Source organism: Schistocerca nitens, chromosome 1 (assembly GCF_023898315.1).
Source record: "Schistocerca nitens isolate TAMUIC-IGC-003100 chromosome 1, iqSchNite1.1, whole genome shotgun sequence".
NCBI lineage: Eukaryota > Metazoa > Arthropoda > Insecta > Orthoptera > Acrididae > Schistocerca > Schistocerca nitens.
In genome coordinates, this window is record NC_064614.1 from 487,704 (window position 1) to 514,239 (window position 26,536).

Genomic DNA, 26,536 nt, shown 5'->3' on the forward strand with positions numbered 1-26,536 from the left:
TCGCTGCACCTGCCAGCCCTCTTTTTCATACTAACTTTCAGATGTTGACAAAGATGCTTCCACAAGCATTTTAAACTACTGTATCAAACGTAAGATACGAAATTACAGTAATGAACTCAGTTTGAGCAAGAATGCGCGAAGGAAGAGTGCTAGAACGCCTCGGAAATAACAACACACTACGAATCGACAGATGACTTTTGAAATACGTCAGGGCCTACTGTTTTGTAGCAGTGCTAAATTCCACAAAGTAAATAAACAAAAAAAAAAAATACAAAAAAAATCTGCCGTTCTCGTCCGATCACCGAAGTCAAGCAACAACGTTACTACTCAGATGGGTGAGCGCCTGGGAACTCTGGCTGTCTTCATTTTTCGCTTTTTAGTCGCTACTCCTGCCTGCCAGCCCTCTTTCCATACCACCTTTCTGTTGTCACAAAGAGACTTCCTTAAGCATTTTAAACGGCCGTAAGGTACGAAACGGCAGTAATTAACTCAGTTTGAAGGAGAATGTGCTAACCAAGTTTGCCGGGAAGTCTTTGAAAACGACAAAACAGTGCGAATCGGGCGGTATGCTCCGAAATACGTTAGCGCCTGCCTATCGTTCTGCAGCGGCGTGCAGCTCCAAATTCGATTTGTAATCATATAAATTTATTCTTTCGTCGTCTCGCCTCGCCTCCTCCCGCAGACGTTTCTCGCGCTTGTGCTGTCATATGGACCGCGACCCGAGCGGCAGCGAGCGGCAGTCGGGACAAGTCGGGACGGTAGGGGGGACAGGCGCGAATGCACCGCGCGAATTACGCAAATATCTGGAAGCGCGGCGTGTGTCAGCCAGGTGAGAAAGCTTCCGTCGGTCCAGCAGGACACTGCCACAACCCCGCGCAGTCCCCCCGGCGCCCGGCCGCGCGCAAGCCCTGCGCCGGATAACAGGAACAAGGTGCGTCGCCAGCCAGTGTCGGGGGGAGGCCGCACGCACCAAACGAATGACAGGCGGTGCATCGAGCAGCTGTGTTGTGCGCCTCACCTACGTTCGGCAGTCGCCTACGAGACGCCGAGGCGAGCGCGCACTCCGCGCCACCTTCGAGGTGGAAAGACGTGCTTTGCGTCAAATGTGCCACGGAAAGCGGCGATTGCGTGTGTTGGGAGAAGAGGCGAATGCTTCTTCTGTGGTGCGGCTACGTTATAAGGACGCCAACGGCCATACCATGTTGAATACACCGGTTCTCGTCCGATCACCGAAGTTAAGCAACATCGGGCCCGGTTAGTACTTGGATGGGTGACCGCCTGGGAACACCGGGTGCTGTTGGCTCTATCTCATTTTTTCATTTTTACGTCGCTGCACCTGCCAGCCCTCTTTTTCATACTAACTTTCAGATGTTGACAAAGATGCTTCCACAAGCATTTTAAACTACTGTATCAAACGTAAGATACGAAATTACAGTAATGAACTCAGTTTGAGCAAGAATGCGCGAAGGAAGAGTGCTAGAACGCCTCGGAAATAACAACACACTACGAATCGACAGATGACTTTTGAAATACGTCAGGGCCTACTGTTTTGTAGCAGTGCTAAATTCCACAAAGTAAATAAACAAAAAAAAAAAATACAAAAAAAATCTGCCGTTCTCGTCCGATCACCGAAGTCAAGCAACAACGTTACTACTCAGATGGGTGAGCGCCTGGGAACTCTGGCTGTCTTCATTTTTCGCTTTTTAGTCGCTACTCCTGCCTGCCAGCCCTCTTTCCATACCACCTTTCTGTTGTCACAAAGAGACTTCCTTAAGCATTTTAAACGGCCGTAAGGTACGAAACGGCAGTAATTAACTCAGTTTGAAGGAGAATGTGCTAACCAAGTTTGCCGGGAAGTCTTTGAAAACGACAAAACAGTGCGAATCGGGCGGTATGCTCCGAAATACGTTAGCGCCTGCCTATCGTTCTGCAGCGGCGTGCAGCTCCAAATTCGATTTGTAATCATATAAATTTATTCTTTCGTCGTCTCGCCTCGCCTCCTCCCGCAGACGTTTCTCGCGCTTGTGCTGTCATATGGACCGCGACCCGAGCGGCAGCGAGCGGCAGTCGGGACAAGTCGGGACGGTAGGGGGGACAGGCGCGAATGCACCGCGCGAATTACGCAAATATCTGGAAGCGCGGCGTGTGTCAGCCAGGTGAGAAAGCTTCCGTCGGTCCAGCAGGACACTGCCACAACCCCGCGCAGTCCCCCCGGCGCCCGGCCGCGCGCAAGCCCTGCGCCGGATAACAGGAACAAGGTGCGTCGCCAGCCAGTGTCGGGGGGAGGCCGCACGCACCAAACGAATGACAGGCGGTGCATCGAGCAGCTGTGTTGTGCGCCTCACCTACGTTCGGCAGTCGCCTACGAGACGCCGAGGCGAGCGCGCACTCCGCGCCACCTTCGAGGTGGAAAGACGTGCTTTGCGTCAAATGTGCCACGGAAAGCGGCGATTGCGTGTGTTGGGAGAAGAGGCGAATGCTTCTTCTGTGGTGCGGCTACGTTATAAGGACGCCAACGGCCATACCATGTTGAATACACCGGTTCTCGTCCGATCACCGAAGTTAAGCAACATCGGGCCCGGTTAGTACTTGGATGGGTGACCGCCTGGGAACACCGGGTGCTGTTGGCTCTATCTCATTTTTTCATTTTTACGTCGCTGCACCTGCCAGCCCTCTTTTTCATACTAACTTTCAGATGTTGACAAAGATGCTTCCACAAGCATTTTAAACTACTGTATCAAACGTAAGATACGAAATTACAGTAATGAACTCAGTTTGAGCAAGAATGCGCGAAGGAAGAGTGCTAGAACGCCTCGGAAATAACAACACACTACGAATCGACAGATGACTTTTGAAATACGTCAGGGCCTACTGTTTTGTAGCAGTGCTAAATTCCACAAAGTAAATAAACAAAAAAAAAAAATACAAAAAAAATCTGCCGTTCTCGTCCGATCACCGAAGTCAAGCAACAACGTTACTACTCAGATGGGTGAGCGCCTGGGAACTCTGGCTGTCTTCATTTTTCGCTTTTTAGTCGCTACTCCTGCCTGCCAGCCCTCTTTCCATACCACCTTTCTGTTGTCACAAAGAGACTTCCTTAAGCATTTTAAACGGCCGTAAGGTACGAAACGGCAGTAATTAACTCAGTTTGAAGGAGAATGTGCTAACCAAGTTTGCCGGGAAGTCTTTGAAAACGACAAAACAGTGCGAATCGGGCGGTATGCTCCGAAATACGTTAGCGCCTGCCTATCGTTCTGCAGCGGCGTGCAGCTCCAAATTCGATTTGTAATCATATAAATTTATTCTTTCGTCGTCTCGCCTCGCCTCCTCCCGCAGACGTTTCTCGCGCTTGTGCTGTCATATGGACCGCGACCCGAGCGGCAGCGAGCGGCAGTCGGGACAAGTCGGGACGGTAGGGGGGACAGGCGCGAATGCACCGCGCGAATTACGCAAATATCTGGAAGCGCGGCGTGTGTCAGCCAGGTGAGAAAGCTTCCGTCGGTCCAGCAGGACACTGCCACAACCCCGCGCAGTCCCCCCGGCGCCCGGCCGCGCGCAAGCCCTGCGCCGGATAACAGGAACAAGGTGCGTCGCCAGCCAGTGTCGGGGGGAGGCCGCACGCACCAAACGAATGACAGGCGGTGCATCGAGCAGCTGTGTTGTGCGCCTCACCTACGTTCGGCAGTCGCCTACGAGACGCCGAGGCGAGCGCGCACTCCGCGCCACCTTCGAGGTGGAAAGACGTGCTTTGCGTCAAATGTGCCACGGAAAGCGGCGATTGCGTGTGTTGGGAGAAGAGGCGAATGCTTCTTCTGTGGTGCGGCTACGTTATAAGGACGCCAACGGCCATACCATGTTGAATACACCGGTTCTCGTCCGATCACCGAAGTTAAGCAACATCGGGCCCGGTTAGTACTTGGATGGGTGACCGCCTGGGAACACCGGGTGCTGTTGGCTCTATCTCATTTTTTCATTTTTACGTCGCTGCACCTGCCAGCCCTCTTTTTCATACTAACTTTCAGATGTTGACAAAGATGCTTCCACAAGCATTTTAAACTACTGTATCAAACGTAAGATACGAAATTACAGTAATGAACTCAGTTTGAGCAAGAATGCGCGAAGGAAGAGTGCTAGAACGCCTCGGAAATAACAACACACTACGAATCGACAGATGACTTTTGAAATACGTCAGGGCCTACTGTTTTGTAGCAGTGCTAAATTCCACAAAGTAAATAAACAAAAAAAAAAAATACAAAAAAAATCTGCCGTTCTCGTCCGATCACCGAAGTCAAGCAACAACGTTACTACTCAGATGGGTGAGCGCCTGGGAACTCTGGCTGTCTTCATTTTTCGCTTTTTAGTCGCTACTCCTGCCTGCCAGCCCTCTTTCCATACCACCTTTCTGTTGTCACAAAGAGACTTCCTTAAGCATTTTAAACGGCCGTAAGGTACGAAACGGCAGTAATTAACTCAGTTTGAAGGAGAATGTGCTAACCAAGTTTGCCGGGAAGTCTTTGAAAACGACAAAACAGTGCGAATCGGGCGGTATGCTCCGAAATACGTTAGCGCCTGCCTATCGTTCTGCAGCGGCGTGCAGCTCCAAATTCGATTTGTAATCATATAAATTTATTCTTTCGTCGTCTCGCCTCGCCTCCTCCCGCAGACGTTTCTCGCGCTTGTGCTGTCATATGGACCGCGACCCGAGCGGCAGCGAGCGGCAGTCGAGCAAAGTCGGGACAAGTCGGGACGGTAGGGGGGACAGGCGCGAATGCACCGCGCGAATTACGCAAATATCTGGAAGCGCGGCGTGTGTCAGCCAGGTGAGAAAGCTTCCGTCGGTCCAGCAGGACACTGCCACAACCCCGCGCAGTCCCCCCGGCGCCCGGCCGCGCGCAAGCCCTGCGCCGGATAACAGGAACAAGGTGCGTCGCCAGCCAGTGTCGGGGGGAGGCCGCACGCACCAAACGAATGACAGGCGGTGCATCGAGCAGCTGTGTTGTGCGCCTCACCTACGTTCGGCAGTCGCCTACGAGACGCCGAGGCGAGCGCGCACTCCGCGCCACCTTCGAGGTGGAAAGACGTGCTTTGCGTCAAATGTGCCACGGAAAGCGGCGATTGCGTGTGTTGGGAGAAGAGGCGAATGCTTCTTCTGTGGTGCGGCTACGTTATAAGGACGCCAACGGCCATACCATGTTGAATACACCGGTTCTCGTCCGATCACCGAAGTTAAGCAACATCGGGCCCGGTTAGTACTTGGCTGGCTGCCCGCCTGGCAACACCTCGGTGCCTCGCGTGCAGTGTTTCCTTGTGCGACTTGGCCGGCGGCGCCTCGGCGTTCGTCTGCTTACTTTGCCACGTGGCTATACTTCTACTGACTGTAGGTAATGGATATACTTTACGATGATAGTGAAGAGCGACAGAACAATGTTCAGTGCGAGTTTGATCGTTCTGTAGAGAAACCTTCGGCTTTTGAGATCCATCGTTGGATAATTGAGGATTTGTTGTTGTCTACTAATGATGTACTCGGTATTCAGTTCGATACGTTTTTAAATTCTGTGTTCTTAAAACTGAAATCTTCCGATCTGTGTGATGCTGTTGTTTCTGTTAATGACGGTGTTCGCAGATTTCGACACCTTAACGGAAATATTAGTAATGTCACTGTGTCTCATGCTGGTTTTGGTCTTCGGCAAATACGGATATTTAACCTTCCGTTTGAAATTCGCAACGACACTATTTCTCGTCACTTGCGGCCATATGGCACTGTTTTATCTGTTGTGAAAGAGAAATGGTCGTCTGCGTATATATTTCAAGTCGAGAACGGTGTGCGCAGTGTTAAGATGGTGGTTAGGCAGCATATTCCGTCTTTTATTTTGGTAAACGGTCACCGTGCGTTTGTCACGTACAGTGGCCAGCCACAGACTTGCTCCTTTTGTAATGGTGTAGGACATTATCGGCAGGATTGTCCGAAGCGAAAACGGCCTGTTCAGCTACCACTTGAGGCCAATTTGCAAGGAGCTAGTTTTGCTTCCGTCGCGGCTACGGTCTTGGGTTCCGCCCCCCCCGCACTCGCGCGGCGTGCGGCAGATGTTAATCTTGCTGCCGCCGCGGAAGCGATGGATATGTCTGCTGATGCTACTGTCTCTGTTCTTGCGACTACCGGCCAGGAATCTTTGTCCGCGGTTTCGGAAAACGTGCCTGCTGTTATTCCACCTGTTGTGGGTGCTGTTGTGTCGGAGACTGTCTCTGACTCCGTGCCGCAATCGGTAACCGATGTTGTTTCGCGCCCTATTTCGGACTCTGTTGCACCTATTGTGTCGCAGTCGGCACCCTCTCTTTCTGTGCCTGCACCCGTCGTTGTACCCTCTGATGTTCCTGAGCCTATTCCTGTTGCGGAATCACGCGATGTTTTTGTGGAACCGAAACCGCAACGGAATGAAGCTCGTTCTCGGAGTTCCAGTAGGCAACGCTTCCGCAGTGCAAGTAGCTCCCCTTCTTACGACAGGGGTTTAACGCGAGGTGACCGTAGTCCGTCCCCGGTAGGGCGCTCCCCCGCCTCTTCTTGGGCGTCGCAACGCCGTGCCGCGCGGCGCGACCTAGACGTGGAGCTACGGCCGCCTCAGGCTTCCGGCTCCGGGCGTCAGCCGCCGCGCAAACAACAACAACAACAGCCGCCGCGTGCCTCCTCTCGCCACGCGCAATCAGCTGATGTGAGTGTTGCAGCGCAGCAACGTGACGTTGCCGTTCGCCATCTGCGGACTGTGTTGAGTCAACCCGCCTCTATAGACGTGCCTGTTTTAGCGCCAGACACAGTCTCGGCTGTGACTGCGGCACCTATGTCGACGAAACGTAAGGCTGAGGATGTACACCGACGTCGCGCTGGTCCGTCTATCCACGACCGCGTGTCGGTGCCTTCCTCCGACGTAGAGATGCCCGTCAGGGATTCTGTGTCGGGCGCCTCTGACGTGACAGCTACTGCCACCCTGCCACCCCTCTCCCCCTTCGAACCTTCGGAGTGGGCGAAGGATGTTGTGGAGGGTGAGGAGACGTAGTGTGTGTCCTGTGCCCCCTCCTCTTTTGTGCATATGCCCATTCCGTGTTTTATGTGTGTTTTTACTTTTGTGTGTGTCTCTTAATTGTGTGCGTCTATGACTTACGATTTTAGCCAGTGGAATATTGTCACTTTTAATCTAAACAAGTTGAGTCACCACTGCAAGATACTGGCTTTTAAGGACTTTTTACGCGATCACCACTGCCATGTTGTCTTTTTACAAGAGGTGACGCGTGATGCACTTGTCTTTTTACACGATTTTAGTGACTTTATTGTTATTGACAATGTTTTACCTGATCACAGTACAGGAACTGCCATTTTAGTACGTTCTGACCTTGCTATTTCCAATGTTGACATTTTACCTAATGGTCGTGCTGTTAGCTGCACTATACTGGGCGTTGTATTTGTTAACGTTTATGCTCCGTCTGGGAACGATAAGCCGGCGAGGGCTGCTTTTTATGGGCAGGAATTGTGTGCGCTGCTACATCGCAATGTGGATGCTTTAGTTGTAGGCGGCGATTTTAATTGCGTATTAGATGTTGTCGATCAGGTGCCTCGTCCTAACATTTGTCGCGAGCTCGGCGACTTGATTCGCAGTTTTCAGCTCGTTGATACGTGGCGTGTTTTCAACCCTGACGTTACGCACTTTACACATTTTTATCCCACGGGGCACAGCCGCCTGGACAGAATTTACGTTTCTGCCCCGCTTTCTGCCCGTATTTGCCGCACGGAAATGTTTCCCGTGGTATTTTCTGATCATTCCGGTTACCTTTGTCAGCTTTTATTGCCTCGGGTTTGTGTTCCCAGACGAAGGAATCTGTGGAAATTTAATTGTGCTTTATTGAACGACGCCCATTTTGTGACATGTTTTACCAATCTGTGGCACAAATTAATCGGGACTCGGCGAGGTGACTGTAGTGTGCTGGAGTGGTGGGTCGGGGAGGCCAAGCCGGTGATTAGGCGGTTTTTGATGGATTTTAGCCGCGAGGCGGCTCGTTGGCGTCGCGCTACGGCCCGCTTCCATCAGGCATGTTTACAAGACCTCGCGCTGCGCGTGACGTCACAGCCTGCCTTGCTGCCCGCTTTTAAACAATTCCAGCGTAAGCTTCTCGCCGATTTGCGTGCTGTTAGTGACGGTGCCGTCGTCCGCAGCCAGCCTGCGGGGGTTGTGGATGGCGAACCTTTGTCGCTTTATCATCTGACCAGGGAACGAAGGCGGCGCGCCCGTCTGCACATCAGTACCTGGAAAAAGTCCGACGGTGGACGGACTACTGTCCAGTCCGACATTGAGCGGGATATTTTTACTCATTTTAGTTCCCTTTTTCGTGCGCTGGATGTTGATTGTGATGCGTTGCGGGATTTTTTACAAGTCATCCCTCATGTTTTAACCCGTACGGATAGGACGCATTTAAATGCTGCTTATGTACATGACGACCTGTACGACGCTATCCGACGAAGCCCTAAGTGTAAATCGCCTGGTCCCGACGGCATTCCTGCTGAATTTTATTTGAAATTTTATGGTCTTTTTCGTGATGTTTTTGTGGCTCTTTTAAATGAAATACGGGATGGTGCTGTTATCCCTGCTGCTTTTGAGGAGGGGGTAGTGACCTTAGTACCTAAATCGTCTGCGACGCCCTGTATTGACGCTGTTCGGCCAATAACTTTACTTAACGCGGACTTTAAGATTGTGACACGCTGTGTGGCTCAACGCCTTAAGGTTGTTTTACCGTCGGTCCTCAGTGACGGTCAATCATGTGCGGTGCAGGGACGAAACATTTTTGACGCCGTCCTCGCCTATCGCGACTGTATCGGCTTTGTTAAAAGTGCGCGACTGCCGATAGCTGCCATCTTATTAATTGATTTCAAAAATGCTTTCGACCGCATTAGCCATGTCTACCTCCGCCAGGTTCTTGTGCGGATGGGCTTCGGTCTTAAGTTTACGACTGTGGTAAAGCATCTTTTACAGAATGCGACGTCCCGTGTTAGTGTCAATGGCCGCTTGACGTCGGCTTTCCGTGTTGGGCGCTCGGTGCGGCAGGGGTGTCCCCTTTCGATGGCTCTTTTTTCTGTAGCTTTAGATCCGTTGCTGCGAATTATTGGCCGGGAATGCCGCGGCATTCAGATAGGGACGACCCGCCTCATTTGCAAAGCATACGCCGACGACCTTGGTGTTTTTCTTAGCCGTTCTGAAGACGTTGACACTTTATATGGCGCGCTGCAACGTTTTGAAAAAGCCACGGGTGCCATTGTTAACCCTGCTAAGACTGTTTGTTTGCCTCTTACACCCCGCGCACGGTCCTTACGGCGGAACTGGTTCTGTGTCCGTGAACAGCAACAAGTCCTGGGCGTGCTTTTTTCTTCTCACCCGCAACGGATGGAAGCGCTTAATTGGCGGTCCACGCTGCACAAGGTGCGTGCCGTTTCCAAGATCTATGCGGCTCGCACGTTGGCGCTTCGTGACAAGGTCGCCTTCATCAATACTACCATTCTGGCAAGGGTGTGGTATCTCGCGCAGGTCCTTCCACTGCCTCGGCAATTGGAACGTGCCCTCAAGCAGGCGGTGTATTGGTTTTTATGGCGAGGTGACATTTTTAAAGTCTCGTATGACACCTGTACTCTAACCCCAACAGATGGTGGTTTGGGCCTGGTAGATCTTCGCGCGAAGTGTTCTGCTCTCCTTTGGAAACGGACCACTGTTGTTATGGAGAGGGCCCCGAATGGTACTACTGCGGCGGTCTTTAATATGTATCGTCCTACGTCTGCAGCGGCGCCGGTGAATGTTTCGCACATTCCCTTTTATCTTAATTATGTGCGTCGCTACTATATGGACAACAGCTACCTGGAGCTCTGTGACGTTCCCAGCCTTCGAGTCTGCGACGTCGTTTCTGCTTTCCGTGGGTCTCCTGTGCGTTGTAAGTGGGAGTATCGGCTACCGTGGTATAACTGGGCCACGGTATGGAGAAATCTTGCCAGCAATGTTCTTCCTCCCTCTGTACACGCCGTGTGGTACAAGGTCGTGCATCGTACCTTCCCTACGAATGAGAAGCTCCACTCCATTAATCTCATCTCGTCTGGAGCTTGTGACTTGTGTGCTGTGGACGATACACTTGAACACCGTTTTGTGTGCGGCCATTATTCCAGTGTTTGGAATACCGCCAGCGATATGATTCGCCTTATCAATCGGGTGGATACGCGTTCTGTCTTGCCGACCGACGCTTTAATCCCACAGTGCGCCGCCTACCCGAATACTAAGAAGAATGCCACGGTGTGGCTCTTGGGTCATACCGTTTTTGCATTATTTTTCCTGAAATTGACAACCGATTTGGACTTTCTTACTTACTTGTGGACTCAGCATGAACAAGCTGAAGCAATGCCTGGCTATCATGCTACTTTCGCGAATTTTTTGAAGGTTGCCCTTGCTCATGCTTTTATCCGGATGTCGATGGCTACGTAACATGTTTTTGGTCTACTTTTTCTACTGTGACCGCTCGAGCTGTGTTTTCCTGGAACGACCCATTATAGAAATACATGTAATCAGAGGAACTATACTTTCTTCTTTTTGTGTCATTTTCTTTACTGGTATAGTTAGTTTCTCCTTGTTTTTGATTATTTTTATGCTGTGGATCGCGGCACTTTTTCTTTCAGCAGCACTGACTTCCTCATGTAGGTCTCCCATGTGGCGGCAGTGATGTTTTGAGTCTCCTTTTAGTATTACCACGCAGTGCCTTTAATTTTCTCCTTTTTAGCTTTATTTATCCACTTGATGGACTTTCCTCCTCAGCTTTACTGATGTGGGACTTTTCCAGTAATAGAGCACCTGAGGAAATGGCTTAATTTCTATATTTTTCTATTTTTCTATTTTTATATTTTTCTATTTTATATTTTCTATACTGGCGCCTTGCTTTTTCTGGTGGCTTTATTGTTTCCATTTAGAAGATTTCATGGTTTATGGATTTTTTTTGGCTTCTGCCGCTTTCTCCCGACGGACGTCGATAATTTCACAGCTACCTACAGAGGATACTATTTCTTTTTCATCCGTTCGTCATGGGACATGGAGCCAACAGCACCTTTATAGCTCATGAAGCTCGCCAATAGAAGGCGTTTTGTGGAGAGCGATACGGCCGGGCTATAAGGGGAGATGGGAGGCCCGAAAAAAAAAAAAAAAATAAAAAAAATAAATAAATAAAATAAAAAAAGAAAAAAAAAAAGGTGCTGTTGGCTCCCTTTCATTTTCTCCTTTTTGCATCGCTACCCCTGCCAGCCCTCTTTTCATACTACCTTAAAAAAAAAAAAAAAAAAAAATAAAAAAAAAAAAAGAAAAAAAAAAAAAAAAAAAGGTGCTGTTGGCTCTATCTCATTTTTTCATTTTTACGTCGCTGCACCTGCCAGCCCTCTTTTTCATACTAACTTTCAGATGTTGACAAAGATGCTTCCACAAGCATTTTAAACTACTGTATCAAACGTAAGATACGAAATTACAGTAATGAACTCAGTTTGAGCAAGAATGCGCGAAGGAAGAGTGCTAGAACGCCTCGGAAATAACAACACACTACGAATCGACAGATGACTTTTGAAATACGTCAGGGCCTACTGTTTTGTAGCAGTGCTAAATTCCACAAAGTAAATAAACAAAAAAAAAAAATACAAAAAAAATCTGCCGTTCTCGTCCGATCACCGAAGTCAAGCAACAACGTTACTACTCAGATGGGTGAGCGCCTGGGAACTCTGGCTGTCTTCATTTTTCGCTTTTTAGTCGCTACTCCTGCCTGCCAGCCCTCTTTCCATACCACCTTTCTGTTGTCACAAAGAGACTTCCTTAAGCATTTTAAACGGCCGTAAGGTACGAAACGGCAGTAATTAACTCAGTTTGAAGGAGAATGTGCTAACCAAGTTTGCCGGGAAGTCTTTGAAAACGACAAAACAGTGCGAATCGGGCGGTATGCTCCGAAATACGTTAGCGCCTGCCTATCGTTCTGCAGCGGCGTGCAGCTCCAAATTCGATTTGTAATCATATAAATTTATTCTTTCGTCGTCTCGCCTCGCCTCCTCCCGCAGACGTTTCTCGCGCTTGTGCTGTCATATGGACCGCGACCCGAGCGGCAGCGAGCGGCAGTCGAGCAAAGTCGGGACAAGTCGGGACGGTAGGGGGGACAGGCGCGAATGCACCGCGCGAATTACGCAAATATCTGGAAGCGCGGCGTGTGTCAGCCAGGTGAGAAAGCTTCCGTCGGTCCAGCAGGACACTGCCACAACCCCGCGCAGTCCCCCCGGCGCCCGGCCGCGCGCAAGCCCTGCGCCGGATAACAGGAACAAGGTGCGTCGCCAGCCAGTGTCGGGGGGAGGCCGCACGCACCAAACGAATGACAGGCGGTGCATCGAGCAGCTGTGTTGTGCGCCTCACCTACGTTCGGCAGTCGCCTACGAGACGCCGAGGCGAGCGCGCACTCCGCGCCACCTTCGAGGTGGAAAGACGTGCTTTGCGTCAAATGTGCCACGGAAAGCGGCGATTGCGTGTGTTGGGAGAAGAGGCGAATGCTTCTTCTGTGGTGCGGCTACGTTATAAGGACGCCAACGGCCATACCATGTTGAATACACCGGTTCTCGTCCGATCACCGAAGTTAAGCAACATCGGGCCCGGTTAGTACTTGGATGGGTGACCGCCTGGGAACACCGGGTGCTGTTGGCTCTATCTCATTTTTTCATTTTTACGTCGCTGCACCTGCCAGCCCTCTTTTTCATACTAACTTTCAGATGTTGACAAAGATGCTTCCACAAGCATTTTAAACTACTGTATCAAACGTAAGATACGAAATTACAGTAATGAACTCAGTTTGAGCAAGAATGCGCGAAGGAAGAGTGCTAGAACGCCTCGGAAATAACAACACACTACGAATCGACAGATGACTTTTGAAATACGTCAGGGCCTACTGTTTTGTAGCAGTGCTAAATTCCACAAAGTAAATAAACAAAAAAAAAAAATACAAAAAAAATCTGCCGTTCTCGTCCGATCACCGAAGTCAAGCAACAACGTTACTACTCAGATGGGTGAGCGCCTGGGAACTCTGGCTGTCTTCATTTTTCGCTTTTTAGTCGCTACTCCTGCCTGCCAGCCCTCTTTCCATACCACCTTTCTGTTGTCACAAAGAGACTTCCTTAAGCATTTTAAACGGCCGTAAGGTACGAAACGGCAGTAATTAACTCAGTTTGAAGGAGAATGTGCTAACCAAGTTTGCCGGGAAGTCTTTGAAAACGACAAAACAGTGCGAATCGGGCGGTATGCTCCGAAATACGTTAGCGCCTGCCTATCGTTCTGCAGCGGCGTGCAGCTCCAAATTCGATTTGTAATCATATAAATTTATTCTTTCGTCGTCTCGCCTCGCCTCCTCCCGCAGACGTTTCTCGCGCTTGTGCTGTCATATGGACCGCGACCCGAGCGGCAGCGAGCGGCAGTCGGGACAAGTCGGGACGGTAGGGGGGACAGGCGCGAATGCACCGCGCGAATTACGCAAATATCTGGAAGCGCGGCGTGTGTCAGCCAGGTGAGAAAGCTTCCGTCGGTCCAGCAGGACACTGCCACAACCCCGCGCAGTCCCCCCGGCGCCCGGCCGCGCGCAAGCCCTGCGCCGGATAACAGGAACAAGGTGCGTCGCCAGCCAGTGTCGGGGGGAGGCCGCACGCACCAAACGAATGACAGGCGGTGCATCGAGCAGCTGTGTTGTGCGCCTCACCTACGTTCGGCAGTCGCCTACGAGACGCCGAGGCGAGCGCGCACTCCGCGCCACCTTCGAGGTGGAAAGACGTGCTTTGCGTCAAATGTGCCACGGAAAGCGGCGATTGCGTGTGTTGGGAGAAGAGGCGAATGCTTCTTCTGTGGTGCGGCTACGTTATAAGGACGCCAACGGCCATACCATGTTGAATACACCGGTTCTCGTCCGATCACCGAAGTTAAGCAACATCGGGCCCGGTTAGTACTTGGATGGGTGACCGCCTGGGAACACCGGGTGCTGTTGGCTCTATCTCATTTTTTCATTTTTACGTCGCTGCACCTGCCAGCCCTCTTTTTCATACTAACTTTCAGATGTTGACAAAGATGCTTCCACAAGCATTTTAAACTACTGTATCAAACGTAAGATACGAAATTACAGTAATGAACTCAGTTTGAGCAAGAATGCGCGAAGGAAGAGTGCTAGAACGCCTCGGAAATAACAACACACTACGAATCGACAGATGACTTTTGAAATACGTCAGGGCCTACTGTTTTGTAGCAGTGCTAAATTCCACAAAGTAAATAAACAAAAAAAAAAAATACAAAAAAAATCTGCCGTTCTCGTCCGATCACCGAAGTCAAGCAACAACGTTACTACTCAGATGGGTGAGCGCCTGGGAACTCTGGCTGTCTTCATTTTTCGCTTTTTAGTCGCTACTCCTGCCTGCCAGCCCTCTTTCCATACCACCTTTCTGTTGTCACAAAGAGACTTCCTTAAGCATTTTAAACGGCCGTAAGGTACGAAACGGCAGTAATTAACTCAGTTTGAAGGAGAATGTGCTAACCAAGTTTGCCGGGAAGTCTTTGAAAACGACAAAACAGTGCGAATCGGGCGGTATGCTCCGAAATACGTTAGCGCCTGCCTATCGTTCTGCAGCGGCGTGCAGCTCCAAATTCGATTTGTAATCATATAAATTTATTCTTTCGTCGTCTCGCCTCGCCTCCTCCCGCAGACGTTTCTCGCGCTTGTGCTGTCATATGGACCGCGACCCGAGCGGCAGCGAGCGGCAGTCGGGACAAGTCGGGACGGTAGGGGGGACAGGCGCGAATGCACCGCGCGAATTACGCAAATATCTGGAAGCGCGGCGTGTGTCAGCCAGGTGAGAAAGCTTCCGTCGGTCCAGCAGGACACTGCCACAACCCCGCGCAGTCCCCCCGGCGCCCGGCCGCGCGCAAGCCCTGCGCCGGATAACAGGAACAAGGTGCGTCGCCAGCCAGTGTCGGGGGGAGGCCGCACGCACCAAACGAATGACAGGCGGTGCATCGAGCAGCTGTGTTGTGCGCCTCACCTACGTTCGGCAGTCGCCTACGAGACGCCGAGGCGAGCGCGCACTCCGCGCCACCTTCGAGGTGGAAAGACGTGCTTTGCGTCAAATGTGCCACGGAAAGCGGCGATTGCGTGTGTTGGGAGAAGAGGCGAATGCTTCTTCTGTGGTGCGGCTACGTTATAAGGACGCCAACGGCCATACCATGTTGAATACACCGGTTCTCGTCCGATCACCGAAGTTAAGCAACATCGGGCCCGGTTAGTACTTGGATGGGTGACCGCCTGGGAACACCGGGTGCTGTTGGCTCTATCTCATTTTTTCATTTTTACGTCGCTGCACCTGCCAGCCCTCTTTTTCATACTAACTTTCAGATGTTGACAAAGATGCTTCCACAAGCATTTTAAACTACTGTATCAAACGTAAGATACGAAATTACAGTAATGAACTCAGTTTGAGCAAGAATGCGCGAAGGAAGAGTGCTAGAACGCCTCGGAAATAACAACACACTACGAATCGACAGATGACTTTTGAAATACGTCAGGGCCTACTGTTTTGTAGCAGTGCTAAATTCCACAAAGTAAATAAACAAAAAAAAAAAATACAAAAAAAATCTGCCGTTCTCGTCCGATCACCGAAGTCAAGCAACAACGTTACTACTCAGATGGGTGAGCGCCTGGGAACTCTGGCTGTCTTCATTTTTCGCTTTTTAGTCGCTACTCCTGCCTGCCAGCCCTCTTTCCATACCACCTTTCTGTTGTCACAAAGAGACTTCCTTAAGCATTTTAAACGGCCGTAAGGTACGAAACGGCAGTAATTAACTCAGTTTGAAGGAGAATGTGCTAACCAAGTTTGCCGGGAAGTCTTTGAAAACGACAAAACAGTGCGAATCGGGCGGTATGCTCCGAAATACGTTAGCGCCTGCCTATCGTTCTGCAGCGGCGTGCAGCTCCAAATTCGATTTGTAATCATATAAATTTATTCTTTCGTCGTCTCGCCTCGCCTCCTCCCGCAGACGTTTCTCGCGCTTGTGCTGTCATATGGACCGCGACCCGAGCGGCAGCGAGCGGCAGTCGGGACAAGTCGGGACGGTAGGGGGGACAGGCGCGAATGCACCGCGCGAATTACGCAAATATCTGGAAGCGCGGCGTGTGTCAGCCAGGTGAGAAAGCTTCCGTCGGTCCAGCAGGACACTGCCACAACCCCGCGCAGTCCCCCCGGCGCCCGGCCGCGCGCAAGCCCTGCGCCGGATAACAGGAACAAGGTGCGTCGCCAGCCAGTGTCGGGGGGAGGCCGCACGCACCAAACGAATGACAGGCGGTGCATCGAGCAGCTGTGTTGTGCGCCTCACCTACGTTCGGCAGTCGCCTACGAGACGCCGAGGCGAGCGCGCACTCCGCGCCACCTTCGAGGTGGAAAGACGTGCTTTGCGTCAAATGTGCCACGGAAAGCGGCGATTGCGTGTGTTGGGAGAAGAGGCGAATGCTTCTTCTGTGGTGCGGCTACGTTATAAGGACGCCAACGGCCATACCATGTTGAATACACCGGTTCTCGTCCGATCACCGAAGTTAAGCAACATCGGGCCCGGTTAGTACTTGGATGGGTGACCGCCTGGGAACACCGGGTGCTGTTGGCTCTATCTCATTTTTTCATTTTTACGTCGCTGCACCTGCCAGCCCTCTTTTTCATACTAACTTTCAGATGTTGACAAAGATGCTTCCACAAGCATTTTAAACTACTGTATCAAACGTAAGATACGAAATTACAGTAATGAACTCAGTTTGAGCAAGAATGCGCGAAGGAAGAGTGCTAGAACGCCTCGGAAATAACAACACACTACGAATCGACAGATGACTTTTGAAATACGTCAGGGCCTACTGTTTTGTAGCAGTGCTAAATTCCACAAAGTAAATAAACAAAAAAAAAAAATACAAAAAAAATCTGCCGTTCTCGTCCGATCACCGAAGTCAAGCAACAACGTTACTACTCAGATGGGTGAGCGCCTGGGAACTCTGGCTGTCTTCATTTTTCGCTTTTTAGTCGCTACTCCTGCCTGCCAGCCCTCTTTCCATACCACCTTTCTGTTGTCACAAAGAGACTTCCTTAAGCATTTTAAACGGCCGTAAGGTACGAAACGGCAGTAATTAACTCAGTTTGAAGGAGAATGTGCTAACCAAGTTTGCCGGGAAGTCTTTGAAAACGACAAAACAGTGCGAATCGGGCGGTATGCTCCGAAATACGTTAGCGCCTGCCTATCGTTCTGCAGCGGCGTGCAGCTCCAAATTCGATTTGTAATCATATAAATTTATTCTTTCGTCGTCTCGCCTCGCCTCCTCCCGCAGACGTTTCTCGCGCTTGTGCTGTCATATGGACCGCGACCCGAGCGGCAGCGAGCGGCAGTCGGGACAAGTCGGGACGGTAGGGGGGACAGGCGCGAATGCACCGCGCGAATTACGCAAATATCTGGAAGCGCGGCGTGTGTCAGCCAGGTGAGAAAGCTTCCGTCGGTCCAGCAGGACACTGCCACAACCCCGCGCAGTCCCCCCGGCGCCCGGCCGCGCGCAAGCCCTGCGCCGGATAACAGGAACAAGGTGCGTCGCCAGCCAGTGTCGGGGGGAGGCCGCACGCACCAAACGAATGACAGGCGGTGCATCGAGCAGCTGTGTTGTGCGCCTCACCTACGTTCGGCAGTCGCCTACGAGACGCCGAGGCGAGCGCGCACTCCGCGCCACCTTCGAGGTGGAAAGACGTGCTTTGCGTCAAATGTGCCACGGAAAGCGGCGATTGCGTGTGTTGGGAGAAGAGGCGAATGCTTCTTCTGTGGTGCGGCTACGTTATAAGGACGCCAACGGCCATACCATGTTGAATACACCGGTTCTCGTCCGATCACCGAAGTTAAGCAACATCGGGCCCGGTTAGTACTTGGATGGGTGACCGCCTGGGAACACCGGGTGCTGTTGGCTCTATCTCATTTTTTCATTTTTACGTCGCTGCACCTGCCAGCCCTCTTTTTCATACTAACTTTCAGATGTTGACAAAGATGCTTCCACAAGCATTTTAAACTACTGTATCAAACGTAAGATACGAAATTACAGTAATGAACTCAGTTTGAGCAAGAATGCGCGAAGGAAGAGTGCTAGAACGCCTCGGAAATAACAACACACTACGAATCGACAGATGACTTTTGAAATACGTCAGGGCCTACTGTTTTGTAGCAGTGCTAAATTCCACAAAGTAAATAAACAAAAAAAAAAAATACAAAAAAAATCTGCCGTTCTCGTCCGATCACCGAAGTCAAGCAACAACGTTACTACTCAGATGGGTGAGCGCCTGGGAACTCTGGCTGTCTTCATTTTTCGCTTTTTAGTCGCTACTCCTGCCTGCCAGCCCTCTTTCCATACCACCTTTCTGTTGTCACAAAGAGACTTCCTTAAGCATTTTAAACGGCCGTAAGGTACGAAACGGCAGTAATTAACTCAGTTTGAAGGAGAATGTGCTAACCAAGTTTGCCGGGAAGTCTTTGAAAACGACAAAACAGTGCGAATCGGGCGGTATGCTCCGAAATACGTTAGCGCCTGCCTATCGTTCTGCAGCGGCGTGCAGCTCCAAATTCGATTTGTAATCATATAAATTTATTCTTTCGTCGTCTCGCCTCGCCTCCTCCCGCAGACGTTTCTCGCGCTTGTGCTGTCATATGGACCGCGACCCGAGCGGCAGCGAGCGGCAGTCGGGACAAGTCGGGACGGTAGGGGGGACAGGCGCGAATGCACCGCGCGAATTACGCAAATATCTGGAAGCGCGGCGTGTGTCAGCCAGGTGAGAAAGCTTCCGTCGGTCCAGCAGGACACTGCCACAACCCCGCGCAGTCCCCCCGGCGCCCGGCCGCGCGCAAGCCCTGCGCCGGATAACAGGAACAAGGTGCGTCGCCAGCCAGTGTCGGGGGGAGGCCGCACGCACCAAACGAATGACAGGCGGTGCATCGAGCAGCTGTGTTGTGCGCCTCACCTACGTTCGGCAGTCGCCTACGAGACGCCGAGGCGAGCGCGCACTCCGCGCCACCTTCGAGGTGGAAAGACGTGCTTTGCGTCAAATGTGCCACGGAAAGCGGCGATTGCGTGTGTTGGGAGAAGAGGCGAATGCTTCTTCTGTGGTGCGGCTACGTTATAAGGACGCCAACGGCCATACCATGTTGAATACACCGGTTCTCGTCCGATCACCGAAGTTAAGCAACATCGGGCCCGGTTAGTACTTGGATGGGTGACCGCCTGGGAACACCGGGTGCTGTTGGCTCTATCTCATTTTTTCATTTTTACGTCGCTGCACCTGCCAGCCCTCTTTTTCATACTAACTTTCAGATGTTGACAAAGATGCTTCCACAAGCATTTTAAACTACTGTATCAAACGTAAGATACGAAATTACAGTAATGAACTCAGTTTGAGCAAGAATGCGCGAAGGAAGAGTGCTAGAACGCCTCGGAAATAACAACACACTACGAATCGACAGATGACTTTTGAAATACGTCAGGGCCTACTGTTTTGTAGCAGTGCTAAATTCCACAAAGTAAATAAACAAAAAAAAAAAATACAAAAAAAATCTGCCGTTCTCGTCCGATCACCGAAGTCAAGCAACAACGTTACTACTCAGATGGGTGAGCGCCTGGGAACTCTGGCTGTCTTCATTTTTCGCTTTTTAGTCGCTACTCCTGCCTGCCAGCCCTCTTTCCATACCACCTTTCTGTTGTCACAAAGAGACTTCCTTAAGCATTTTAAACGGCCGTAAGGTACGAAACGGCAGTAATTAACTCAGTTTGAAGGAGAATGTGCTAACCAAGTTTGCCGGGAAGTCTTTGAAAACGACAAAACAGTGCGAATCGGGCGGTATGCTCCGAAATACGTTAGCGCCTGCCTATCGTTCTGCAGCGGCGTGCAGCTCCAAATTCGATTTGTAATCATATAAATTTATTCTTTCGTCGTCTCGCCTCGCCTCCTCCCGCAGACGTTTCTCGCGCTTGTGCTGTCATATGGACCGCGACCCGAGCGGCAGCGAGCGGCAGTCGGGACAAGTCGGGACGGTAGGGGGGACAGGCGCGAATGCACCGCGCGAATTACGCAAATATCTGGAAGCGCGGCGTGTGTCAGCCAGGTGAGAAAGCTTCCGTCGGTCCAGCAGGACACTGCCACAACCCCGCGCAGTCCCCCCGGCGCCCGGCCGCGCGCAAGCCCTGCGCCGGATAACAGGAACAAGGTGCGTCGCCAGCCAGTGTCGGGGGGAGGCCGCACGCACCAAACGAATGACAGGCGGTGCATCGAGCAGCTGTGTTGTGCGCCTCACCTACGTTCGGCAGTCGCCTACGAGACGCCGAGGCGAGCGCGCACTCCGCGCCACCTTCGAGGTGGAAAGACGTGCTTTGCGTCAAATGTGCCACGGAAAGCGGCGATTGCGTGTGTTGGGAGAAGAGGCGAATGCTTCTTCTGTGGTGCGGCTACGTTATAAGGACGCCAACGGCCATACCATGTTGAATACACCGGTTCTCGTCCGATCACCGAAGTTAAGCAACATCGGGCCCGGTTAGTACTTGGATGGGTGACCGCCTGGGAACACCGGGTGCTGTTGGCTCTATCTCATTTTTTCATTTTTACGTCGCTGCACCTGCCAGCCCTCTTTTTCATACTAACTTTCAGATGTTGACAAAGATGCTTCCACAAGCATTTTAAACTACTGTATCAAACGTAAGATACGAAATTACAGTAATGAACTCAGTTTGAGCAAGAATGCGCGAAGGAAGAGTGCTAGAACGCCTCGGAAATAACAACACACTACGAATCGACAGATGACTTTTGAAATACGTCAGGGCCTACTGTTTTGTAGCAGTGCTAAATTCCACAAAGTAAATAAACAAAAAAAAAAAATACAAAAAAAATCTGCCGTTCTCGTCCGATCACCGAAGTCAAGCAACAACGTTACTACTCAGATGGGTGAGCGCCTGGGAACTCTGGCTGTCTTCATTTTTCGCTTTTTAGTCGCTACTCCTGCCTGCCAGCCCTCTTTCCATACCACCTTTCTGTTGTCACAAAGAGACTTCCTTAAGCATTTTAAACGGCCGTAAGGTACGAAACGGCAGTAATTAACTCAGTTTGAAGGAGAATGTGCTAACCAAGTTTGCCGGGAAGTCTTTGAAAACGACAAAACAGTGCGAATCGGGCGGTATGCTCCGAAATACGTTAGCGCCTGCCTATCGTTCTGCAGCGGCGTGCAGCTCCAAATTCGATTTGTAATCATATAAATTTATTCTTTCGTCGTCTCGCCTCGCCTCCTCCCGCAGACGTTTCTCGCGCTTGTGCTGTCATATGGACCGCGACCCGAGCGGCAGCGAGCGGCAGTCGGGACAAGTCGGGACGGTAGGGGGGACAGGCGCGAATGCACCGCGCGAATTACGCAAATATCTGGAAGCGCGGCGTGTGTCAGCCAGGTGAGAAAGCTTCCGTCGGTCCAGCAGGACACTGCCACAACCCCGCGCAGTCCCCCCGGCGCCCGGCCGCGCGCAAGCCCTGCGCCGGATAACAGGAACAAGGTGCGTCGCCAGCCAGTGTCGGGGGGAGGCCGCACGCACCAAACGAATGACAGGCGGTGCATCGAGCAGCTGTGTTGTGCGCCTCACCTACGTTCGGCAGTCGCCTACGAGACGCCGAGGCGAGCGCGCACTCCGCGCCACCTTCGAGGTGGAAAGACGTGCTTTGCGTCAAATGTGCCACGGAAAGCGGCGATTGCGTGTGTTGGGAGAAGAGGCGAATGCTTCTTCTGTGGTGCGGCTACGTTATAAGGACGCCAACGGCCATACCATGTTGAATACACCGGTTCTCGTCCGATCACCGAAGTTAAGCAACATCGGGCCCGGTTAGTACTTGGATGGGTGACCGCCTGGGAACACCGGGTGCTGTTGGCTCTATCTCATTTTTTCATTTTTACGTCGCTGCACCTGCCAGCCCTCTTTTTCATACTAACTTTCAGATGTTGACAAAGATGCTTCCACAAGCATTTTAAACTACTGTATCAAACGTAAGATACGAAATTACAGTAATGAACTCAGTTTGAGCAAGAATGCGCGAAGGAAGAGTGCTAGAACGCCTCGGAAATAACAACACACTACGAATCGACAGATGACTTTTGAAATACGTCAGGGCCTACTGTTTTGTAGCAGTGCTAAATTCCACAAAGTAAATAAACAAAAAAAAAAAATACAAAAAAAATCTGCCGTTCTCGTCCGATCACCGAAGTCAAGCAACAACGTTACTACTCAGATGGGTGAGCGCCTGGGAACTCTGGCTGTCTTCATTTTTCGCTTTTTAGTCGCTACTCCTGCCTGCCAGCCCTCTTTCCATACCACCTTTCTGTTGTCACAAAGAGACTTCCTTAAGCATTTTAAACGGCCGTAAGGTACGAAACGGCAGTAATTAACTCAGTTTGAAGGAGAATGTGCTAACCAAGTTTGCCGGGAAGTCTTTGAAAACGACAAAACAGTGCGAATCGGGCGGTATGCTCCGAAATACGTTAGCGCCTGCCTATCGTTCTGCAGCGGCGTGCAGCTCCAAATTCGATTTGTAATCATATAAATTTATTCTTTCGTCGTCTCGCCTCGCCTCCTCCCGCAGACGTTTCTCGCGCTTGTGCTGTCATATGGACCGCGACCCGAGCGGCAGCGAGCGGCAGTCGGGACAAGTCGGGACGGTAGGGGGGACAGGCGCGAATGCACCGCGCGAATTACGCAAATATCTGGAAGCGCGGCGTGTGTCAGCCAGGTGAGAAAGCTTCCGTCGGTCCAGCAGGACACTGCCACAACCCCGCGCAGTCCCCCCGGCGCCCGGCCGCGCGCAAGCCCTGCGCCGGATAACAGGAACAAGGTGCGTCGCCAGCCAGTGTCGGGGGGAGGCCGCACGCACCAAACGAATGACAGGCGGTGCATCGAGCAGCTGTGTTGTGCGCCTCACCTACGTTCGGCAGTCGCCTACGAGACGCCGAGGCGAGCGCGCACTCCGCGCCACCTTCGAGGTGGAAAGACGTGCTTTGCGTCAAATGTGCCACGGAAAGCGGCGATTGCGTGTGTTGGGAGAAGAGGCGAATGCTTCTTCTGTGGTGCGGCTACGTTATAAGGACGCCAACGGCCATACCATGTTGAATACACCGGTTCTCGTCCGATCACCGAAGTTAAGCAACATCGGGCCCGGTTAGTACTTGGATGGGTGACCGCCTGGGAACACCGGGTGCTGTTGGCTCTATCTCATTTTTTCATTTTTACGTCGCTGCACCTGCCAGCCCTCTTTTTCATACTAACTTTCAGATGTTGACAAAGATGCTTCCACAAGCATTTTAAACTACTGTATCAAACGTAAGATACGAAATTACAGTAATGAACTCAGTTTGAGCAAGAATGCGCGAAGGAAGAGTGCTAGAACGCCTCGGAAATAACAACACACTACGAATCGACAGATGACTTTTGAAATACGTCAGGGCCTACTGTTTTGTAGCAGTGCTAAATTCCACAAAGTAAATAAACAAAAAAAAAAAATACAAAAAAAATCTGCCGTTCTCGTCCGATCACCGAAGTCAAGCAACAACGTTACTACTCAGATGGGTGAGCGCCTGGGAACTCTGGCTGTCTTCATTTTTCGCTTTTTAGTCGCTACTCCTGCCTGCCAGCCCTCTTTCCATACCACCTTTCTGTTGTCACAAAGAGACTTCCTTAAGCATTTTAAACGGCCGTAAGGTACGAAACGGCAGTAATTAACTCAGTTTGAAGGAGAATGTGCTAACCAAGTTTGCCGGGAAGTCTTTGAAAACGACAAAACAGTGCGAATCGGGCGGTATGCTCCGAAATACGTTAGCGCCTGCCTATCGTTCTGCAGCGGCGTGCAGCTCCAAATTCGATTTGTAATCATATAAATTTATTCTTTCGTCGTCTCGCCTCGCCTCCTCCCGCAGACGTTTCTCGCGCTTGTGCTGTCATATGGACCGCGACCCGAGCGGCAGCGAGCGGCAGTCGGGACAAGTCGGGACGGTAGGGGGGACAGGCGCGAATGCACCGCGCGAATTACGCAAATATCTGGAAGCGCGGCGTGTGTCAGCCAGGTGAGAAAGCTTCCGTCGGTCCAGCAGGACACTGCCACAACCCCGCGCAGTCCCCCCGGCGCCCGGCCGCGCGCAAGCCCTGCGCCGGATAACAGGAACAAGGTGCGTCGCCAGCCAGTGTCGGGGGGAGGCCGCACGCACCAAACGAATGACAGGCGGTGCATCGAGCAGCTGTGTTGTGCGCCTCACCTACGTTCGGCAGTCGCCTACGAGACGCCGAGGCGAGCGCGCACTCCGCGCCACCTTCGAGGTGGAAAGACGTGCTTTGCGTCAAATGTGCCACGGAAAGCGGCGATTGCGTGTGTTGGGAGAAGAGGCGAATGCTTCTTCTGTGGTGCGGCTACGTTATAAGGACGCCAACGGCCATACCATGTTGAATACACCGGTTCTCGTCCGATCACCGAAGTTAAGCAACATCGGGCCCGGTTAGTACTTGGATGGGTGACCGCCTGGGAACACCGGGTGCTGTTGGCTCTATCTCATTTTTTCATTTTTACGTCGCTGCACCTGCCAGCCCTCTTTTTCATACTAACTTTCAGATGTTGACAAAGATGCTTCCACAAGCATTTTAAACTACTGTATCAAACGTAAGATACGAAATTACAGTAATGAACTCAGTTTGAGCAAGAATGCGCGAAGGAAGAGTGCTAGAACGCCTCGGAAATAACAACACACTACGAATCGACAGATGACTTTTGAAATACGTCAGGGCCTACTGTTTTGTAGCAGTGCTAAATTCCACAAAGTAAATAAACAAAAAAAAAAAATACAAAAAAAATCTGCCGTTCTCGTCCGATCACCGAAGTCAAGCAACAACGTTACTACTCAGATGGGTGAGCGCCTGGGAACTCTGGCTGTCTTCATTTTTCGCTTTTTAGTCGCTACTCCTGCCTGCCAGCCCTCTTTCCATACCACCTTTCTGTTGTCACAAAGAGACTTCCTTAAGCATTTTAAACGGCCGTAAGGTACGAAACGGCAGTAATTAACTCAGTTTGAAGGAGAATGTGCTAACCAAGTTTGCCGGGAAGTCTTTGAAAACGACAAAACAGTGCGAATCGGGCGGTATGCTCCGAAATACGTTAGCGCCTGCCTATCGTTCTGCAGCGGCGTGCAGCTCCAAATTCGATTTGTAATCATATAAATTTATTCTTTCGTCGTCTCGCCTCGCCTCCTCCCGCAGACGTTTCTCGCGCTTGTGCTGTCATATGGACCGCGACCCGAGCGGCAGCGAGCGGCAGTCGGGACAAGTCGGGACGGTAGGGGGGACAGGCGCGAATGCACCGCGCGAATTACGCAAATATCTGGAAGCGCGGCGTGTGTCAGCCAGGTGAGAAAGCTTCCGTCGGTCCAGCAGGACACTGCCACAACCCCGCGCAGTCCCCCCGGCGCCCGGCCGCGCGCAAGCCCTGCGCCGGATAACAGGAACAAGGTGCGTCGCCAGCCAGTGTCGGGGGGAGGCCGCACGCACCAAACGAATGACAGGCGGTGCATCGAGCAGCTGTGTTGTGCGCCTCACCTACGTTCGGCAGTCGCCTACGAGACGCCGAGGCGAGCGCGCACTCCGCGCCACCTTCGAGGTGGAAAGACGTGCTTTGCGTCAAATGTGCCACGGAAAGCGGCGATTGCGTGTGTTGGGAGAAGAGGCGAATGCTTCTTCTGTGGTGCGGCTACGTTATAAGGACGCCAACGGCCATACCATGTTGAATACACCGGTTCTCGTCCGATCACCGAAGTTAAGCAACATCGGGCCCGGTTAGTACTTGGATGGGTGACCGCCTGGGAACACCGGGTGCTGTTGGCTCTATCTCATTTTTTCATTTTTACGTCGCTGCACCTGCCAGCCCTCTTTTTCATACTAACTTTCAGATGTTGACAAAGATGCTTCCACAAGCATTTTAAACTACTGTATCAAACGTAAGATACGAAATTACAGTAATGAACTCAGTTTGAGCAAGAATGCGCGAAGGAAGAGTGCTAGAACGCCTCGGAAATAACAACACACTACGAATCGACAGATGACTTTTGAAATACGTCAGGGCCTACTGTTTTGTAGCAGTGCTAAATTCCACAAAGTAAATAAACAAAAAAAAAAAATACAAAAAAAATCTGCCGTTCTCGTCCGATCACCGAAGTCAAGCAACAACGTTACTACTCAGATGGGTGAGCGCCTGGGAACTCTGGCTGTCTTCATTTTTCGCTTTTTAGTCGCTACTCCTGCCTGCCAGCCCTCTTTCCATACCACCTTTCTGTTGTCACAAAGAGACTTCCTTAAGCATTTTAAACGGCCGTAAGGTACGAAACGGCAGTAATTAACTCAGTTTGAAGGAGAATGT

General features: G+C 51.3%; 14 non-coding genes and 1 pseudogene across 14 annotated transcripts; all 15 read left to right on the plus strand.

Annotated features, from left to right (window-relative positions):
* The first annotated feature begins 1,184 nt into the window (after nt 1–1,184).
* On the plus strand, nt 1,185–1,303 carry LOC126209716 (5S ribosomal RNA). The gene has a single exon (XR_007540590.1). It is a non-coding gene; the product is annotated as a 5S ribosomal RNA (ribosomal RNA).
* Nucleotides 1,304–2,511: 1,208 nt separating this feature from the next.
* Nucleotides 2,512–2,630, plus strand: LOC126209806 (5S ribosomal RNA). Its single transcript, XR_007540593.1, has one exon. It is a non-coding gene; the product is annotated as a 5S ribosomal RNA (ribosomal RNA).
* A 1,208-nt stretch (nt 2,631–3,838) lies between these two features.
* Nucleotides 3,839–3,957, plus strand: LOC126209887 (5S ribosomal RNA). The gene has a single exon (XR_007540594.1). It is a non-coding gene; the product is annotated as a 5S ribosomal RNA (ribosomal RNA).
* Nucleotides 3,958–5,175: 1,218 nt separating this feature from the next.
* On the plus strand, nt 5,176–5,293 carry LOC126211433 (5S ribosomal RNA; annotated as a pseudogene).
* A 7,322-nt stretch (nt 5,294–12,615) lies between these two features.
* LOC126209972 (5S ribosomal RNA) lies at nt 12,616–12,734 on the plus strand. Its single transcript, XR_007540595.1, has one exon. It is a non-coding gene; the product is annotated as a 5S ribosomal RNA (ribosomal RNA).
* Nucleotides 12,735–13,942: 1,208 nt separating this feature from the next.
* Nucleotides 13,943–14,061, plus strand: LOC126210052 (5S ribosomal RNA). Its single transcript, XR_007540601.1, has one exon. It is a non-coding gene; the product is annotated as a 5S ribosomal RNA (ribosomal RNA).
* Nucleotides 14,062–15,269: 1,208 nt separating this feature from the next.
* Nucleotides 15,270–15,388, plus strand: LOC126210110 (5S ribosomal RNA). Its single transcript, XR_007540608.1, has one exon. It is a non-coding gene; the product is annotated as a 5S ribosomal RNA (ribosomal RNA).
* A 1,208-nt stretch (nt 15,389–16,596) lies between these two features.
* Nucleotides 16,597–16,715, plus strand: LOC126210175 (5S ribosomal RNA). The gene has a single exon (XR_007540620.1). It is a non-coding gene; the product is annotated as a 5S ribosomal RNA (ribosomal RNA).
* Nucleotides 16,716–17,923: 1,208 nt separating this feature from the next.
* Nucleotides 17,924–18,042, plus strand: LOC126210228 (5S ribosomal RNA). The gene has a single exon (XR_007540630.1). It is a non-coding gene; the product is annotated as a 5S ribosomal RNA (ribosomal RNA).
* A 1,208-nt stretch (nt 18,043–19,250) lies between these two features.
* Nucleotides 19,251–19,369, plus strand: LOC126210294 (5S ribosomal RNA). The gene has a single exon (XR_007540647.1). It is a non-coding gene; the product is annotated as a 5S ribosomal RNA (ribosomal RNA).
* A 1,208-nt stretch (nt 19,370–20,577) lies between these two features.
* On the plus strand, nt 20,578–20,696 carry LOC126210355 (5S ribosomal RNA). Its single transcript, XR_007540654.1, has one exon. It is a non-coding gene; the product is annotated as a 5S ribosomal RNA (ribosomal RNA).
* Nucleotides 20,697–21,904: 1,208 nt separating this feature from the next.
* LOC126210408 (5S ribosomal RNA) lies at nt 21,905–22,023 on the plus strand. The gene has a single exon (XR_007540661.1). It is a non-coding gene; the product is annotated as a 5S ribosomal RNA (ribosomal RNA).
* Nucleotides 22,024–23,231: 1,208 nt separating this feature from the next.
* LOC126210484 (5S ribosomal RNA) lies at nt 23,232–23,350 on the plus strand. The gene has a single exon (XR_007540685.1). It is a non-coding gene; the product is annotated as a 5S ribosomal RNA (ribosomal RNA).
* Nucleotides 23,351–24,558: 1,208 nt separating this feature from the next.
* LOC126210545 (5S ribosomal RNA) lies at nt 24,559–24,677 on the plus strand. The gene has a single exon (XR_007540696.1). It is a non-coding gene; the product is annotated as a 5S ribosomal RNA (ribosomal RNA).
* A 1,208-nt stretch (nt 24,678–25,885) lies between these two features.
* Nucleotides 25,886–26,004, plus strand: LOC126210601 (5S ribosomal RNA). The gene has a single exon (XR_007540711.1). It is a non-coding gene; the product is annotated as a 5S ribosomal RNA (ribosomal RNA).
* Nucleotides 26,005–26,536: the final 532 nt, after the last annotated feature.